The 16848-nt window shown below is 37.5% G+C and overlaps 1 pseudogene; it reads right to left on the bottom strand.

Moving 5' to 3' along the window:
• Nucleotides 1-16848, bottom strand: part of LOC137232657 (uncharacterized) — a 976682-nt pseudogene that overhangs the window by 10580 nt on the left and 949254 nt on the right.

The raw sequence follows: 16848 nt of genomic DNA, 5'->3' as shown, positions 1-16848 counted from the left end.
TTATACAAAGGAGTATAAAACAATAGATTAAAATGTCTTTAAATTAAACTCTACTTTTAAAGAATAAGCCTTCCTTTATAAGAATTATAATAATAACAATAACTAATATTCATTGATTGCTTTATAAAAGCCATCTTATCTCATTTAATCATCCCAACTGCATGATGAATTAGGTATGTGGGAAGATAATTCTCAGTGGGTAACTCAGAATTATCTGCACATCTTTGCGAGTAGACTCACTGATAGCCTTTTCTTACAGTCTGTCTCTTCAGGGATGATTGTCCAGAGAAGAGCCCTCAAAGAGAGAGATTGTGTCTTCCTTATGGAGCACGGGACAAGTTTGTTTGCTGTCTAGTTTACTAAATATAATATCTTTTTTGGAGCAAAGTTTACACAGATTTGCATGCAGCTCCTTTTAATTGATTGGGGTTTCCCAAGCTCAGGGTCCCTCAGATGTGACACAAACCCACTGTGGACACAGCACTCACCCGGGCCCTCTGAGTCACTCCTGTAAGATGTCAAGGGCATGAGGAACCAGTGGGAGCATTAAGCTCATGCCGCCTGCTGTGTCATGAACAATAAAGTTCTTGGTCTCTGATCCGGGAGTCTCATGCCTACTGCCGATTTTCATAAAACTATAGTGGGTTAACTCCAAGCTAGAGAAGGAAGGGTAGAGGGGTCCCCAAAACTCATGTTGGGCTTTGCGTGGACAGAAAGCTTTGTAAGTTCATTTGGTTGAGCCACGAGCAGCCACTGTGACTTGCTTACTGTCACAGACCTACCCTCTCCCTCAGTATCTCCTGATCACCTTCTACCCCATCCCCTGACCTTACTTCTTTAAGGAGAAAAATGATTAGGGCCAAGGTTTGCTTGTCTCCAAGGGGGACTAAAGACCTATGAATCTGAATGTGTTGGCAAACCCTGCAGAGAGGAAGGACTCAAGGTTTTATGAATCCATGGGATACAGGCACCAAAATCAAAATCACCATCTGGCCTGGTCCCTGAGGGATCTGGATTCACCTGATGTGGTTTGGGAACAGTTCACAGTGAAGCTGAGAGTCTGATGTAATCTTATGAGTGTCTGTTATGGCAGCTAAATATATATATATATATATTTTTTTTTTTCTGTTTCCATATATGAATGTTGTATCTGATGAGATATATGCTTGTATATTCCTGTCCTATAAATGTCAGAGGATATTCTTCCTATTGGAAAGAGCAGCAGATAGAGAAGTGTTAAGGATATAAACTTCCCTGCCATTTGCACCAGTAGCTGGTTCAAGATATAGCACGAGCGCCTCCGATTTCCAAAGCTTTTGTTACATAGATAATGTCCCATTAGGAGGCAACTCAGAAGCCTCAGTTTCCATGGCCTTGACTACAGTGTTACCACACCTCTGCCAACAGGGGTAGCTGATAAACCTTTATAAACTTTAGGGAGCTGCTCACCACATAAAACTTATTGGATTACAATGTTCAATCAATCCCTCCAGTAAGCAAACTCTTATCTCTTCAGCACCCCACCACCATAAAGCCACCCAGCATCTTACTGGAATCTTTGCACAGTATATTCCTCACTTGTGCATTCTACTTGGTCCTTTATATTGGCTACCCCCCAAATTAGCATCCAGATAGATCTGGGAGGTAAGGGGACAGAGGGTCATTAGCGATCTTTCATCTTTCAAAATTGCCCCTGGAACCTTCCTTGCAAAGGATATGGCTCCTCCAAACTGTCCCACATCCATCAAACTTAATTGACTTATGGGTTTATCACCCTCTACCAGAAGGCTCTGGCCATGACTCAGTTGTGGTCCCTTTTCACCTTTGCTGAGAGTCTATAGGAAAAACCAAATGGTCTCAGTTCCAAAACACCTCCAGCTGTCTCCTTGCAACCCACTTCACTTTCCTCAGTCATTCCATGGGGCACAGACAAATGCCACCAGGGTGGTGACATGGATAGACAGATCAGATTGAACTGACTGCCTTCAAAAAACAAGGACTAGACTCAAGTATGTGAATAGAACCAGGAATACTAATACCTATTAGCTAGCTGGGAGGCTACCTTGGGAGCTCTGTCAACCTGTACTCCCTGATCGATGTAGGTCCCACATGGGAAATCCCAACAACTGTAAACAATGCTGTTTTTCCAGAGTCACCATGTGTAGCTTTGGGATGATATGTTTTGTGTAGTAGCCAGACTTTAATTTACCTCCCTCCCTAAACTACAATGTTAGTCACCCATTTACAAAAGTGAGTATGAAATCTGTCCTTCCCTGACTGTAGTTAAAATGATCAATTATACCACCTTGGTCCTGGAAGGAATCCAGATCGGCCTCAAATAACTGACCAGGCTCTTTATGAATGATGCATAGACCTCCTCCTGGAGGTGGAGGCAGAGTGTGTGCTGTCACTAATGCATCCCACTGTACCTGGATTATTGTCTTAGATCTAAAGGAAAGGCTAATACAGAAACAAAGAGAAAGCCACATGGATTTCTAAGTTAGACCTTAACTGTTTTGGGGATTTATTCAGCTGGTTGGGTCCAGGACCAGGACTGGGGGACATGGTAGAAGTCAGTACTGAATTGGCTTTAATCCTGCTTCTTGGAGTCCTGTTGATAATAGGCTTAATTCAATGCTGTATAGACAAACCGAACAGATGTGGCCAGACTTTCTCAAACTAATCAGAGACCAAGTTTTGCACTCACGAGAACATGTGCCAGAAGCCTAAACTGTATAGAAATGAGAGGTGGATATTTAGAGGTGGGGAGGGGGAGAGAAAGTACTGAAAAGTACCTGCTGAAATGTAGATTTATATTAAGGGATCACCCTGATTATAAAGTGTTTCTGTGTTAAACATTTATTAGTAAATTGATGATGTGAATAATGCAAGCCCTTTGTTCACAGAAACTGTGATGAATAAATGTTAGACTCCTAGACTAGCACACAAATGCTTATTTAACTCTGGCTTTGATTTAAATAGGATATTCCATATTTGATTTTAAATAATATTCTGATTTTTTTTGGTTGGATGCATACAAGTTTTATTTCAGCTACATTATATGTTGAGAGGTGACAACAATTCACTGCATTTTTTTTTTCTATAAAATTTTGCCTATTGCATGCACCCAGGCAGGCACTCTTCAGCTTTATCACAAGTGCAGAACTCAACACAAAGATAAGACAGTTCACACAGGTTTAGGAAACATGCCTGACTCCCGCCATGATCCTGAGCATCTCTGGAAGTGTCAAAGAGAAAAAGAAAACTCAACTCAGAACACTTCTCTCTTTAGAGTTTTGAAAATCCCTCTCTCCATCCAGTATGTACCAACCACATTGACAGACACAAGTATTTAGTAGTTATTATTGGTGGAGAGTGCTCTGTGTTTTAGAATTAACAAAAGGATACCAGCATGGGAGTTCAATTAAAGGAAAAAGAGGACTTCTTTTTGAACCATAATTGCTTTAACTAAAGCTTATTTCTAAAATTCTATTTAAATGAACTATAATTTTTTTCTCCTTCATGAGAGATAATTCCATATTGGAAGTAGGTTTCAAGGTTAAGTAGTTATTACTATTTTTACTGGAACAAAATCTTTAATATGACACTGAAAGAAATTAATAATAAAGGAAGGTAAGATGTTAACTTTAGTGGTTCTGAAACAAGATCAGGATAATGAGTATATCCTCAGAGAGGAAATAACAAGCACAGATTGGGATTTTAATTACCTCCACATGTTAGCCTACTGCCACTTTAAAAAATAATCTTTCCTGAAGTGTTCTGACGGTTGTTCTTAATTCTCTTTATTTGGGGTGAGGGGTGAGAGGGTTTTGCATGAACTTTCTTCCCAGAAAAATTCACGTAATAAGAAATGTTGATTATGTTTCCAGGCACGGTACTATATGCTAGATACTAACTGAATCATTTAAGCATCACAATAATTCTATCAGATAGGTAACCCTATTATATCAATTTTTGAAATGAACAGATGGTGACACAGAGAAGTAACTTGTCAAAGGTCACATGCTAATAGGCAGCAGAGCTGGGATTTAAACCTAAGTAGCATGGCTCCAGAATCTACTAGGCTTGATAGCCTACTCTACTATAGAATCTTCTAGTATCTTACACTCATATATACACTGGTATATAAAGAATTATCTATACAATTTCAAAAAGCTTCCCTCGACTCTTAAATTCAAGATTAAAAATCTTCATTCTAGAAGCCGTTTAGCAACACTTGATTTTTTTAAATATTTGAAAAATATGATGCCATAATCAGAATCTAGTTCCACCTAAAAGAAAGAACTGAGGGGAAAAAAAAGTTGAACAGACTGACGGTTCCCATTCTGTTTCTAATATAGAAAAATGTCTAGATGGAGTAATCTCTCCTTAAGAACCAAATCTTCAGAATTTCTAGGCACCATTTATTTCTACTATATTAAAGAAAATAAAAAGTTTTAATACGTCTTCATGTCAGAATTTTTGCCGTATCTTCAACACATAGATCAAGTGCCCTTTCTTTCCCTTAATTTCATACATCATCCAGCAGAACAGTGTCTATCAGGCGGAGCATGCTAATACACTGGCCATTTTCATCTTCTGGTAATGTCAGGGGAGCTGGTCAAAGCATGCTGGGAATATCTAGTGATGGCATGAGTTGTTAGTTACATTAAATTTTTACCATATTTTCACTCATACTTTTAAAGTGAAAAGAATATGTATTTCCCACAAACAACTAGACCCATGCTAATTGCCCTCTGACCTCATCTTATAACACTCTCTCTTTTACTCTCATACTATGGCCAAGTTGGCCTTATATTAGTTCCTCAAATATACCAACCTCATTTCCTCCCACTGGGCTTTCTACTTGAGCTCTCTCTCCAGCAACTCTTCCTTCTCATTGTCCAGGACTCAGATCAAATGTCACCTCCCCAGAGAAGGCTTTCTCTAGTATATAAATACTAGAATATAAAACCCATTAGAAGAGGGACTTTGGGGATTTTGCCTGTCTCATGAACTTCCTGTCACCTGTGTGTGGAACAGAGGCTGGTACATAGTATTTGTTGAATAAATAAATAATCTCCCTGCTTTGCCAGATCTCATCTAGCTCCAAACCTAAACAGTCCACCTGGGCAGCTCAGGAGTCATAGGAAGATAAATACGTAAATAAATCAACAATAATATAATTCATTAATCAATAATAATAAACTACACAACAAATAATCAACAACATTCTCCATGTCTTTTTGCCACTTTCCAGCACATCTGAGAGTTAGAACATATGACAATATAACATAACTTTCTCCTTCATTTCTGCTCATTGAAAAAATAATTAATCCACATCCATTGTCACCTAATGATCTCATTTTATTGACCAAAGCAATAAAATGTTTGTGTTTATGAACAACTTGAACACTAAAGGCACATCAATCAGTAACATTTTTTTCCCTCACATTTTTGTGGTTTGTTTATTGGGACCCACACAGGAATGAAAGCAAAGATCGCATCACAGTTGCCTAATCTTCATACCCTGGAAATCAATAAGAGACCTGAAGGAGAACTGAAAAGTCAACGGGCAGAGCATGGATCTTCAGTCACATGCTCTTGGATGCAAGAATAAACTTCTTAAAACATGGAGTGCAGACTTCTTTTTTCATTTTGCAACTGGTCAATTTCCATAATTATCTTATTCTGTTTTATTTTAAGTAGTAGTCTCATAGCCTAATGCATCTGGCATCCAACTGCAAGCTGACAAAGTATATATAATGACTCTTGAAATGGCTCTCAAGAAAAATCCTGTCATCCTATAATCATCTTATTCATGCTGAAGGCATACTACTGTCTTTGGGAAATATTCAAATTTGTGAAACATGCAAAAAAGGAATGAAATGACACTTTTGAGAAGCTACTACTCAGAGAACAATTACTTATTACAGCATTTATCCTGATGGCAAATAACAAAGGATTTTACCTTTCTTTTAAATTAACCGAACAGGGTGTTTTCCCAGCAATAACACTCCCGGTCTAGCTAATCTATCAAAATAGGAGTTTGACAAGGGTCGATTTGTTTGGATAATTTATGTTTTTACAAATTACAGTAAGAGTCTGTAAATTCTTGATTTTAATATTCTAAAAATTCATTTAAAACTTTCACTTATGTTTCTATTAAATATTGTATAATGATGCCTTAATATTATAAACATCTCAGGAATCATTAAAGTAGACATGCAGTTATAAAAATCTTCACTTTCTAATTAATTTCATGCTAATTCATTCTTAGATTTCTATCATCAACCTTTTATTTCCATTCCCTACTTGTTTTACTTCCTGAAGCCTTGGGTTATATATCCCTAAACACATTATGAAGTCAGTAAAACATGACAACAAATTTAAAATGTCACAACCAACCAAACTGGACTCTGATAGGTTCTCCTTTGTTTACCTTTATAGCCAAGAGAGTTGGAGAAAAGTTGAAAATGACAATCTGTTTTAAAGCATCATTTGTTAAAGAGTGGCAATGGAGCTATCACAACTGGAAGGGAAAACAATGATGCCTTGCATTTATGCAGCATATTATAATTTACAAAGCCTTTGAATATTCAAATTTTCTCATTTGAATATTACTGTGGTCCCATAAGATGGACACATATTATAATCTCTATTTAAAAGATGGAGAAATTGAAGTATGAAATACTTAAATACTCTGTGAGAGGCCACACATCTTGGAAAATTGTGAAGCCTGCACTGGGACCCAAGAGTTCTCTTTTTTATACTAGTGCAGTTTCCACCAAATAACGCTGGTCCTCAATTATGTAACAGTTTTTTTACTTATAATTTTAACAACTTAAATGCCAATAAGCAACGCATTTTCTACGTAACAGTAAATAAATACACATAACCAAATATACCAAGAACCCAGTTGTTACAGTGATAATTTTAGTTTAAATAGTTTGCAATGTAGTTGCTTATAAATCTGATGGTATTTATAATGCAAAAATTTGAAATGACCCTTTAAAATCTTCAACTTTTTGAAATATATATTCAGCTGTATACAAATTTATTGATTTCAAGTGATCAGATTTTTTAACATTGCTTAATTTATCTATATTTATTGCAAGATAAATAGCATTCAAACTGCAAAATATAATGTACTAGATTTCTTTTTAAAACTCTTACCGGGATCCTATTGAGACTGGCATATAATTGAAAACACTTAACAGAATATTTCAGGGAATGTTGCCAAGGAGTGAATCAGAGAATCACATTTCATTTTTAAATGCCAGACAAAAGTCACCTAAAATGACGGTAACAGTGGTTAGAAGAAGGAAGGAAATTGGGCTAGGGGGAAGGCATAATTTACATAAGGTGCTTTTTATCTAAAATTTTCTTTCTTTTGTTGAATTTGACAATTTACCAGAGCCTTTTCAGAAGTGTCTGACATCCCTTTTAATTAAGCAGCAAGCAATAAGAAGTGACAGGCAATGTGTTTCCAGAGTGTTAATGTAGATCTTGAGTGAATTCACCCCCTCAAGAAGAGCTCTAATTCTGAAGAAAGCATTTAGTTCTGTCTCATATAGAATCTTAATATTGAATATAACTGCAAAGATGTATTTATTCATTTAGGTTAAATCTCTCTCATTTCCAGCTTAAATAAGCAATATCTTTTTACACTACAAAAGAGTTTTACACTTTCGTAAAAGTTAAGGAGGATGTCATGTATTTCCACTACAATTACTTAGAAGTGACACCCACTGATTTCGTTAAGGCTAGAGAACATTTATCCCTAAATAGTAACACCAACAATGAAAAGTGAGAATGCATTTCTAAGGTTAGATTAGTCCCTTTAAGAGTTTGCTCCTGGTTTGGTAAAACATACCAGGCTACACACGAAAAGAAAGCCCAAGCCCCGTAGACTTTCTCTACTTGTGTAATTTGTTCTAGAACTGCCCCTGTTACAGTTTATTCTCTCTCTTAAGCAAGCTATTAGCAGTTCTTACTCGTCCTTAGATTCCTTCTCAGTGTCCACTGCCCCCAGTCTAACACTTCAATTGGCTTCCCTTTGGTCTCTTGTTTTTGTTTTCTGCACACACATCAATGTCTCTGCCCATTTGCATACTGAGGTAGAGGCTTAGAAGATGCAGAATGGAAAGAAAGCTTTCGAACTCCATTGAGAAGGGAGACAGCAAAACATGCAGTCCAGAAACATGAAAAGAACATTACATACCTTCTGTATCCACAGTTTCTGCATCTGTAGATTCAACCAACTGTGGATCGAAAATATATTTTTTTTAATTCCAGAAAGTGCCAAAAAGTAAAACTTGAATTTGTCACATACCGGCAACTGATTGCATAGCATTTATGTTGTATTTACAACCATTTATATAGCGTTTACTTTGTATTAGGTATTATAAGTAATCTATAGCTGATTTAAGATATACGAGAGGATGTGTGTAGGTTATACGCAAATACTACACCATTTGATATAAGGAAATATCAGAAACATCCTCGGATTTTGGTATCTGTGGGGTCCTGGAATCAATCCCCTGAGGATACGGAGGGATGACTGTAGTGGTTTCAGTGTCGTCTCATATTATGTTCTCATGACGACTGACTGACTGACCATATGTAATTCAGTTCTAACGTTTTGTTGTGTTATTATAACATCCTCTCTTAGTGGTACAATTTTGAGGGAATTCCTTGTCACCGGAAAATATGAACTAAGAAAGAGTGCTGGGCTACTTGAAATATGGGTCTACGGAGTGGCCCATCTGGATGCTGAGAAACATTCCAACATGGCCAAGCTAGAATACTCACCGCCTCTGCAGCTACCCATTAACCTAAGCCTGTTTTGCTTATTCTTGAAGCTTCAAAGAACTGTGGTTCGTTAAGAATTATCCACATTGGGTAATTTTCTTTGAGTAGTGGTTCAACAAGAGATTTGATTTATGCCTTAATTTAAATGGACACCATTAGTTTAACCTTTTGTTGAAAGAAACTGTCATGCATAGAACACTGTCCATAGGTGGAGAAAATTGTCAAATTGTTGGTGTTCTTGACTACTATCCATCCTAGGGCCTAATAGGAAACCCATGACACAAGAGGGGCAAGGATTTTTGAGTGGAAGCCTCCACCTCAGCCTATCACTATGGACATTTGCTCTGGGGTGGTTTGGCTTCCATGTAGCTTCAGCTGTTCATTTCACAGCGCTCCATGATATCTGCAGCTTTCCTGAACATACAGAAGAGGGAGGAATGAAAGAAGTTGCTCTGCTTTCTGTCCTTAAGGGAATCGTTCTTCTCATAATGAGGGTCCCAGGTATATGCCTGCTCAAAGCCACAGACCCAGGCATTCTAGGCACATATGGAGAAGAACACAAGGGTTTATTCATCCATCAGTCTCTGCTGCAGACCTCATTCTTAAAATACAAGGTGCCTCCCATTTAGTCATTTCAGTTCTTCATGTCATATATTCCAAAAGTGGAAAACCACCAACCACATCTAGGAATCTTTTTCTTCTACTATCAACTGCAGAATTCACCCTCTAAACCATTGCTATTGATGGCAGTTGGGTCGCATGCGGCAAAGCAAAGGATAATTATTTAACATTTTATTTTTCCTTTCAAGAAGGGGAGCCTTACAAGGAGACACCATATTATACCCACTAGACAGTCAATAACAAGTGTTGGTTTCAGGAGACTGAAACCCTCTTAACGTTGCTGGTGGGAATATAAATTGATAAAGTCACTTTGGAAAAAAAATTAGCAATTACTCAAAATTTAACTTAAATTTACCATGTGACCCAGCAATTCCACTTGGGTATAAATCCAAGAGAAATGAAAACACGTGTCCACACAAAAACTTGTATACAAATGTTCACAGTAGCATTCCTTACAATAACTAAAAAGTGGAAACAATCCAAATGTCCATCAGCTGAAGAAGGGACAAATAAAATGTGGTATACCCTTGCAATGGAATATTATTTGGCAATAAAAAGGAATGAAGTACAGATACATACCACTACATAGGGAAAACTTGAAAACATTACAGTAAATGAGAGAAACCAGGCACAAAAGACCACGTATTATGTGATTCAATTAAATGAAATGCCCAAATTAGAAGACGGAATTTATAGAGACAGAAAGTAAATTACGGATTATATAAGGCTGGGGCAGGGGGAAAGATAAAGAGTGACAGCTAATGGTCATGGGGATATTATTGTGGAGACAAAAATGTTTCTTGACTATAATTCTAAGTGTCCCTGCTGTCATGTTGGATCAGCCTTGGATGGGGAGGAAAGGCTGGGTTTTGTCCCATCTCTGCTTTGGGCATGTGAGACATTGTGATATTTGAGGATCTATGCTTCTGGTGGAGGATGGAGAATTCCATAACTTGGGTCAAGTAACCTTTAACCTGCTTATCCTAAACTTTACTTTTTGAAAAGATCATTTTACAATTGGAGTATAGATTGAAGAGAATGAAGAATGGCAGCAACAAATCTTGTTGGGAATCTATGGCGATATGCTAGGTGAGAAATTAAGGCCTCAACCAAGGTGTTCATGTTGATGAGAGACACTTTGTAGACAGAATCCATAAAACTTGATGATAAACGAAAACAAGAAAGGTTAAGAAAGAGAAAAACCAAATCTTACTTGTGTTCTGAAATACAGAAGCATTGTATAGGCAGACATTTCTCTCGTGAACCACAATACTACATTACATCTTCTTAAGTATGATCATTCAACTTACCAGGATATACATAACTCAACAAAAAGTGTATGTGTGTATAGATGTGTAAACATCTCTACACAAACATAAATATATATACTTTTAAATATATTTTAACATAGAATTAAGTTTGTATAATAAAATAGATCCTATTATATGTTATATAATATACCAAATTATATATTATAATATATCATAACTACATACTAATAACTTTAACTATATAAAAATACATTAAATGTATTGTTATAGCTGGGAACTGAGCAGGCGTCAGATCATTCACTGTCATTAATCCCTTCCCCAGGCTGTAAGAGGTTCTGACTCAACTCACAGTCTTTCACACCCGGAAAGTCAGCTCTACTTAGGACTTGCAGCTGGAAAGTGATTTGGTATTTGGTCTTCCTGAAGGTGTGTCAGACTACAAAGAAGTGATCTTCTGACTCAGTTGGCTTTGTACTCAATGGGGAGGATGTGTCTGGTATGTTTTTGTTTATTTAGGTAAGGCTGCATAATCCAATAAAGACCGGGTGCAAAGTACAGCAGATGTATTGTTCAAACTTCCTGCCTTTGAGGACAAATACCTCAGTCTCTCAGTTATCAAAGGTAAGAAAATATGGGTGAGAGGAAATTCTCTTGAATTTGCTCTTGTTGGAGACTAGTTTTCCAGAGTGATCAGGCTGTTTAAATCAGATCCCAATTGTTTTAAGAGGAGTGTTTCTACTTGCCATTCACAACTGGAAAGGGAAGGGACACTGATAGTTAATGTGTTTCTATGTGTTAAGTAATATAGACATAACATCATCTGTTCTTGTTATATCCTTGCTAATAAATCATTTTACACCAAATTTACAGATATAAAAGCCAAGCCCCTGAATAAGCAGCTTACCTAAGTCCAGAAAGCTAGGAAGTAGAAAATTGGAATGGAAATTCAGATCTGTTAGCCTTAAAGGTCACTTTTTTTCTCACTACACTAGTCAGCCAGGAGATGGTAAGCTACACTGACAAAGACAGACAGAGAAAGAGATTTGAAAGATTAGAAATTATCTAGTGTCTTTTAAAGTTATATCTTTAATTATCTAAAAGGTTTATATTTAGATAGTTTTGGTTTAATTCTTCAGAGCTACAAAAGAGTAGTACCATAGGATACCCAACTCATCTGAAGCATCTTCTCTATTTTTAAAGATGTGATTTTCTTTAATCACAAGCAAGAGACTGCCCTTGTCGTTGTTTATAACTTTATACTCTCTAAATGCCTCACTTTACAAATGAGAGAAGCAGGCAAGACGGACCGTTGGTCTTAAACCCAAGGAAACAGCTTAAATAGTATTGCTTAGTATGTCAGTATACCCGTGGGCCAAAAAACATACCTGGAGGCAGGACAAGCTGTGTAGATCAATCAGGCATTTGATAAATAAGTATTTAGGTCTTTTATGTAATAGGCACTGGCCTTAATATATAAGTTATATACCATATTAACAACTATTATCAAATATTATATACAATATTTATCAACTCAAAGGGCAACTGTGATATATACACACATATGCACACGCACATACACAAACATGCAATACAATTTAGTATGCAGTAACTGCACCCTTACAGCACTTGATGTGCATCACTCATGGCAGAGTAGGGATCATTTCAGGCCGTATGATGAGGCAAGACATCTGAGACATTTGTCCTTGTAACTGGGCCTTGAAAAAGTCTCCTTTAGTAGAGGGAAGACTCAGGTTTTCACAGGTACTCCTTACCTAATGAAACTGACAGAGCGGCCATCTCCCTTTACAAGGTACTTGCCCTATGCCTTGCTTGAGAAATCATTTTGACTTTGCATTGAGAGCTAAGATTCTAGGTCGCACAGCTTGCTGTCTATTTTGCCACACATTTAAGTGGCTTTGCTATGTGCTATATCCACAAGGACACGGAACCACACCAACATTCAATGTGGCTGAGTACAAGGCATGCTGATGATACAGACTAGAACGGCTCAGAAATGTGAGTTACTAGAACCCTGCCTGAAATGATAGGAACCGATTATCCTTCAGTATCAATGGAGAGCCTGGAGTGGAGTCAACCCTATACTAAATGAGTCAGTTCAGTTTCCCAAAACTCAGGTACAAAATGTCAGAGAGGTTGCAGGAGGACAGGGAAAAGTAGTGTCAAGTTTGCTGACAAAGGAAAGTTGTCCCTTGCATGGTGACCAAGAGAATGTCAGTGACATTGTATAGGTTTCCACCTCACTCACACACAGAAAATGCTCCATCAATTCCAGTTGACTTTGAAGGAAGTTACACTGTCCACTATAATGGAGAATTTTGCAGCCCTAGGAATAGATGATTAAGAGAGCCATGCAATCTTTTAATCATACACAGACTCAGGTAAAGGGTAATCATCTCTCATTTCCCTGCATCTTTGGTGAGATAAAAGCTTAAGGGCAATCACAGATAGCTTTTCAAAAAAAAAAAAAAAATTGAAGAAACTTTCCTTTGTGAAACACAAAAACTGTTTAAAGCAACTCTCATTTCAACACTATTAGTAGAGCCATGGCACTAATAAATAATATCTCAATCAAGAAAACTCTCACGAGATTGTCTGGATCACTTTGCTGTTGCTTCTCTTTTTCTTTTTTCTTTTATTTTCTTTACCCTGGAGAAGAATCAATGGCGGATGGCAAGTGAGGGAAATAAGGAAGGATTCTACAGAAAATGCTCTAGTGCTAGAAAAAAATTAATCTGGTGCTTCTTTAACTAAGATCAACACTGCACAGTTTGTGAGGTGTGTAGTCCCAGGATATCTCACTCTTTTTCTCGCTGGAGAAGTCCATTTTCCGTGAGGTTAAGAGCAGAAGCCAGACTGCCTTGGTTTGAATCCTGGCCTCACTGCTTACTAGCTGTGCCCTGCTACAGGTTTATTCATCTCCCTGGGCCCCAGGAAAATGAGGATAAGGATAGTACCTACCAAATAGGATCGTTATGAAGATTAAATGAGTTGATATTTGTAAGACATTTAGAAAAGTGTCACACATATAGTAAGCACTACGGGAACACTGTGTTAAATAAAATTAATAAGGTTTACTTATTTGGCTATTTTCCAACTGTTGGATTTGGGCAAATACTCCTAGAGTTTGCCTTTCTTTATCCTATTTTCCCCTATCCAACTGTCAATTTATATAATATATGTCATTCCAGTGAAATTATGCTACACAATCTCCCATTCTTCGTCCATTTCTATGAGAACGTTTTAATGATACTCCCTGTTATGATTTCATGTAGCCCTCATTTTACCACTCCAGTTCTTGCTATAGAATTAGAGGAATAAAAGAGCCCTGGAAAGGTCATTAGTTTTTTTTCCCTTACCTCTGCCACCCACTTTCAAGCCAGACCACACACATAAATCAACCCAGGATTTTTCTTCATCACACTGTGGTTTCTATTCACATTTACTCTACCCTAAGGAAACGATTTTGCTACAGGTGGGCAAATTCAGCACTAATGGCATTACCCTATGTTTTCAGGGAAATTTTGAGGGCAAAATAGCCCCATTAGCATTGCCAGTTTCCCAGGATTCTTGTCATTGATTAAGTTTAATTATTTCCTGTGCCATTATTGAAAACTCAGGAATCAACTACTTACAATTCATGTTCAGATTGAATTGTCTCATAGTAAATTTCTTAAACTATTTCTATAATGGATTTGTCTTTTTTTAAGACAACTACTCTAAGGTGAAAACCTGCTATTTCATTGTTACTAGGTCATAAGCTCTAATTAAACCCTGTGACTTCATGAGAAAAATATAGCTAGTCAATTCAATTAAAAAAAAATAAAGACAGTCATATAAGATTGCAGTACGTAAGCTTGTCGTTTGGAATTTTCACTATCAGTTGGTTGACATAATAACTATGTAGAGAGACAAAAACTCTGGTTTAAAAAAAATTCCTGAAAGTTCAAAATACTGGCTGTGACTGGTTATATGCTTTTTAAGCATGATATTTTCATCAAGTGATGCGTACAGGATTAAGAAGAGGGAGGTGGTGTGTTTTATTTAAGACAAGATCCCGAACTTTTCTTGAGAAACCCTTCTGCTATATCTGGCATCAGCTGTACTTCAGAATTTGTGTAAATATGGCAATGTAACCTTATGGGATTCTCCAAAATTCTTCCTCAATTTGCCACTCTATCCATATAGAATAGAGGCCTTCCTGGTTGGTGGAAGATGCAGTTCAATGCAAATGATGCTACGATTGATGTTACTCCAAAAAACTTCTCTTACTGAAGTCTGAAGTCACATCTTTTGAGAATTCATTTATTTGAGTGAAGGCTCTTCACCCATCAATGCTTTAAAATATGTAGCGTTCAACTCATAAGTCATAAGTCTTGGGTGTGAGTCAACTTTCTCACCTGTTTTAGTCCTATTGAGGAGAGGCTAGAGCAAAGTTACAGTAGTAGTCATTCATGTTTTCTCTGATTTTTAAAAATAGTGTAAAGAGATCCATTCATTTAACAAGTAAGTCTTTGGCACCCCACTATATTGCAGGGTCCCAGGCACTGCAGGTGTAAAGAAGACAGGAAAAAAACAGTTGAGGCCCTCTAGAGGGAAGACAATATAATAATTGAATATTGTGCACACAGCTTGTAGGGGGAATATCTGGCAGTCACTGTGACCAAAGTATAAACATGGTATTTGAGAAGAGAAGGGAAGGATGTGTATAACTCTGGCTGGAGAAATCAGAAAAGGCTGCCTTTGAATAGGAATTATTTAAACCAAGTCTTGGAAAGCACATAGGTGTACCTAAAGCATCAAGATGAGGAAGGGCTTTGCAGGCCTAGGAAGCAGCATTCCAAGTGCGCAGAAGTGATGAAGACTAAAGGATAGCCAAGGAACCAGGGACAGATCATCATCCCAGGCAGAAGAATCACACGATGAATTGATGGGAGATTCCATGGAGAAAGCTGTCCTGGGTCTGATCATGACAGGCTAAGATTCTGGGCCTTATCCTATAGACCACTGGTTCTCATAAGAATTCCGATGTGCCCCATCCTTGCACAGGCAGAGCCCTATTGATGCGTAACTCCAGGGGAGCTAATTGCAACTTCATCCCATTTTCTCCTTCTTCATCAAAACGTGTCTAAATCCCAGGGAGTGAAGATAAAGAGATAATCTAGAATTCTTTCTTATTCATCAAAAAAAAAAAATCTCAAAATTCAGTTCTTTAATTCCAGGGAGACCTAGCTATCTATCTAGAATAAACAAACATAGAACAGCTCTCCTCATATCAACATGCCATGATAACTCAGTTAAGAACTACTCTTAAGAGATGACGAGAAACAATCAAGGGATTGCATAAAGAAAGTGACATGTTCAATTTTCATTCCGGTGAGATTGCTCTATTTATGAGGGGGACGGATTGAAGAAGGCAAAGCATGGAGGGAGGTAGAGTGTATTAGAGATTATTACAACAGTTTAGAGAAGGAATTGAAGTTATGCCCATTTGAAGAGAGAGAAGAGGAAGATGCACGGGGAGTGGATGGGGAAAGACTTGCTCATCAAGGAGCATGGATGATGAGGGAGAAGAAGGGAATGAGTCTGCTTAGATGTCAAGACAGGCAGCAGCAGCAGAATATCAGAAATGGAATGAAATGGAATGCATTCATTTTAGAAACGTTGAAACTAGGGAAGACATAAATTTACATCTCCCACCTTTGGCTCTTTGAAGATTAATGAAAGAAGGCAGGATACAGTTTGAGGTCAAATAATACAATCAGAAATACTGGATTTATATAGCTCAGGGTTAGCAAACTTTTTCTGCAAAAGGCAAGAGAGTAAATATGTTAGCCTTTGAAAGCCTTATAGTCTCTGTCACAACTATTCAAATCCGCTATCATAGTGTGAAAGCAGCCATAGACACTATGTAACAAATGGGCCTGGCGGTGTTCCAATAAAATTTTATTTATAAAGCAGGCAATGGGCCATCCATAGTTGCTCAACCCCTGATACCGAGGCAGGCTTGATACAGAAAGGATACTATTCAAAATACTTTCTCTGGGATTTTACTATCATTAAATCAGATCATTTTTCAATTGTCTAAATACCAAAGGCATGTTGGAAGCTTCCTCCAATTGTT

Source organism: Pseudorca crassidens, chromosome 10 (assembly GCF_039906515.1).
Source record: "Pseudorca crassidens isolate mPseCra1 chromosome 10, mPseCra1.hap1, whole genome shotgun sequence".
NCBI classification, from domain to species: Eukaryota; Metazoa; Chordata; class Mammalia; order Artiodactyla; family Delphinidae; genus Pseudorca; species Pseudorca crassidens.
The sequence above is the reverse complement of the archived record's forward strand: the minus strand, read 5'-3'. Positions and strand labels throughout refer to the sequence as shown.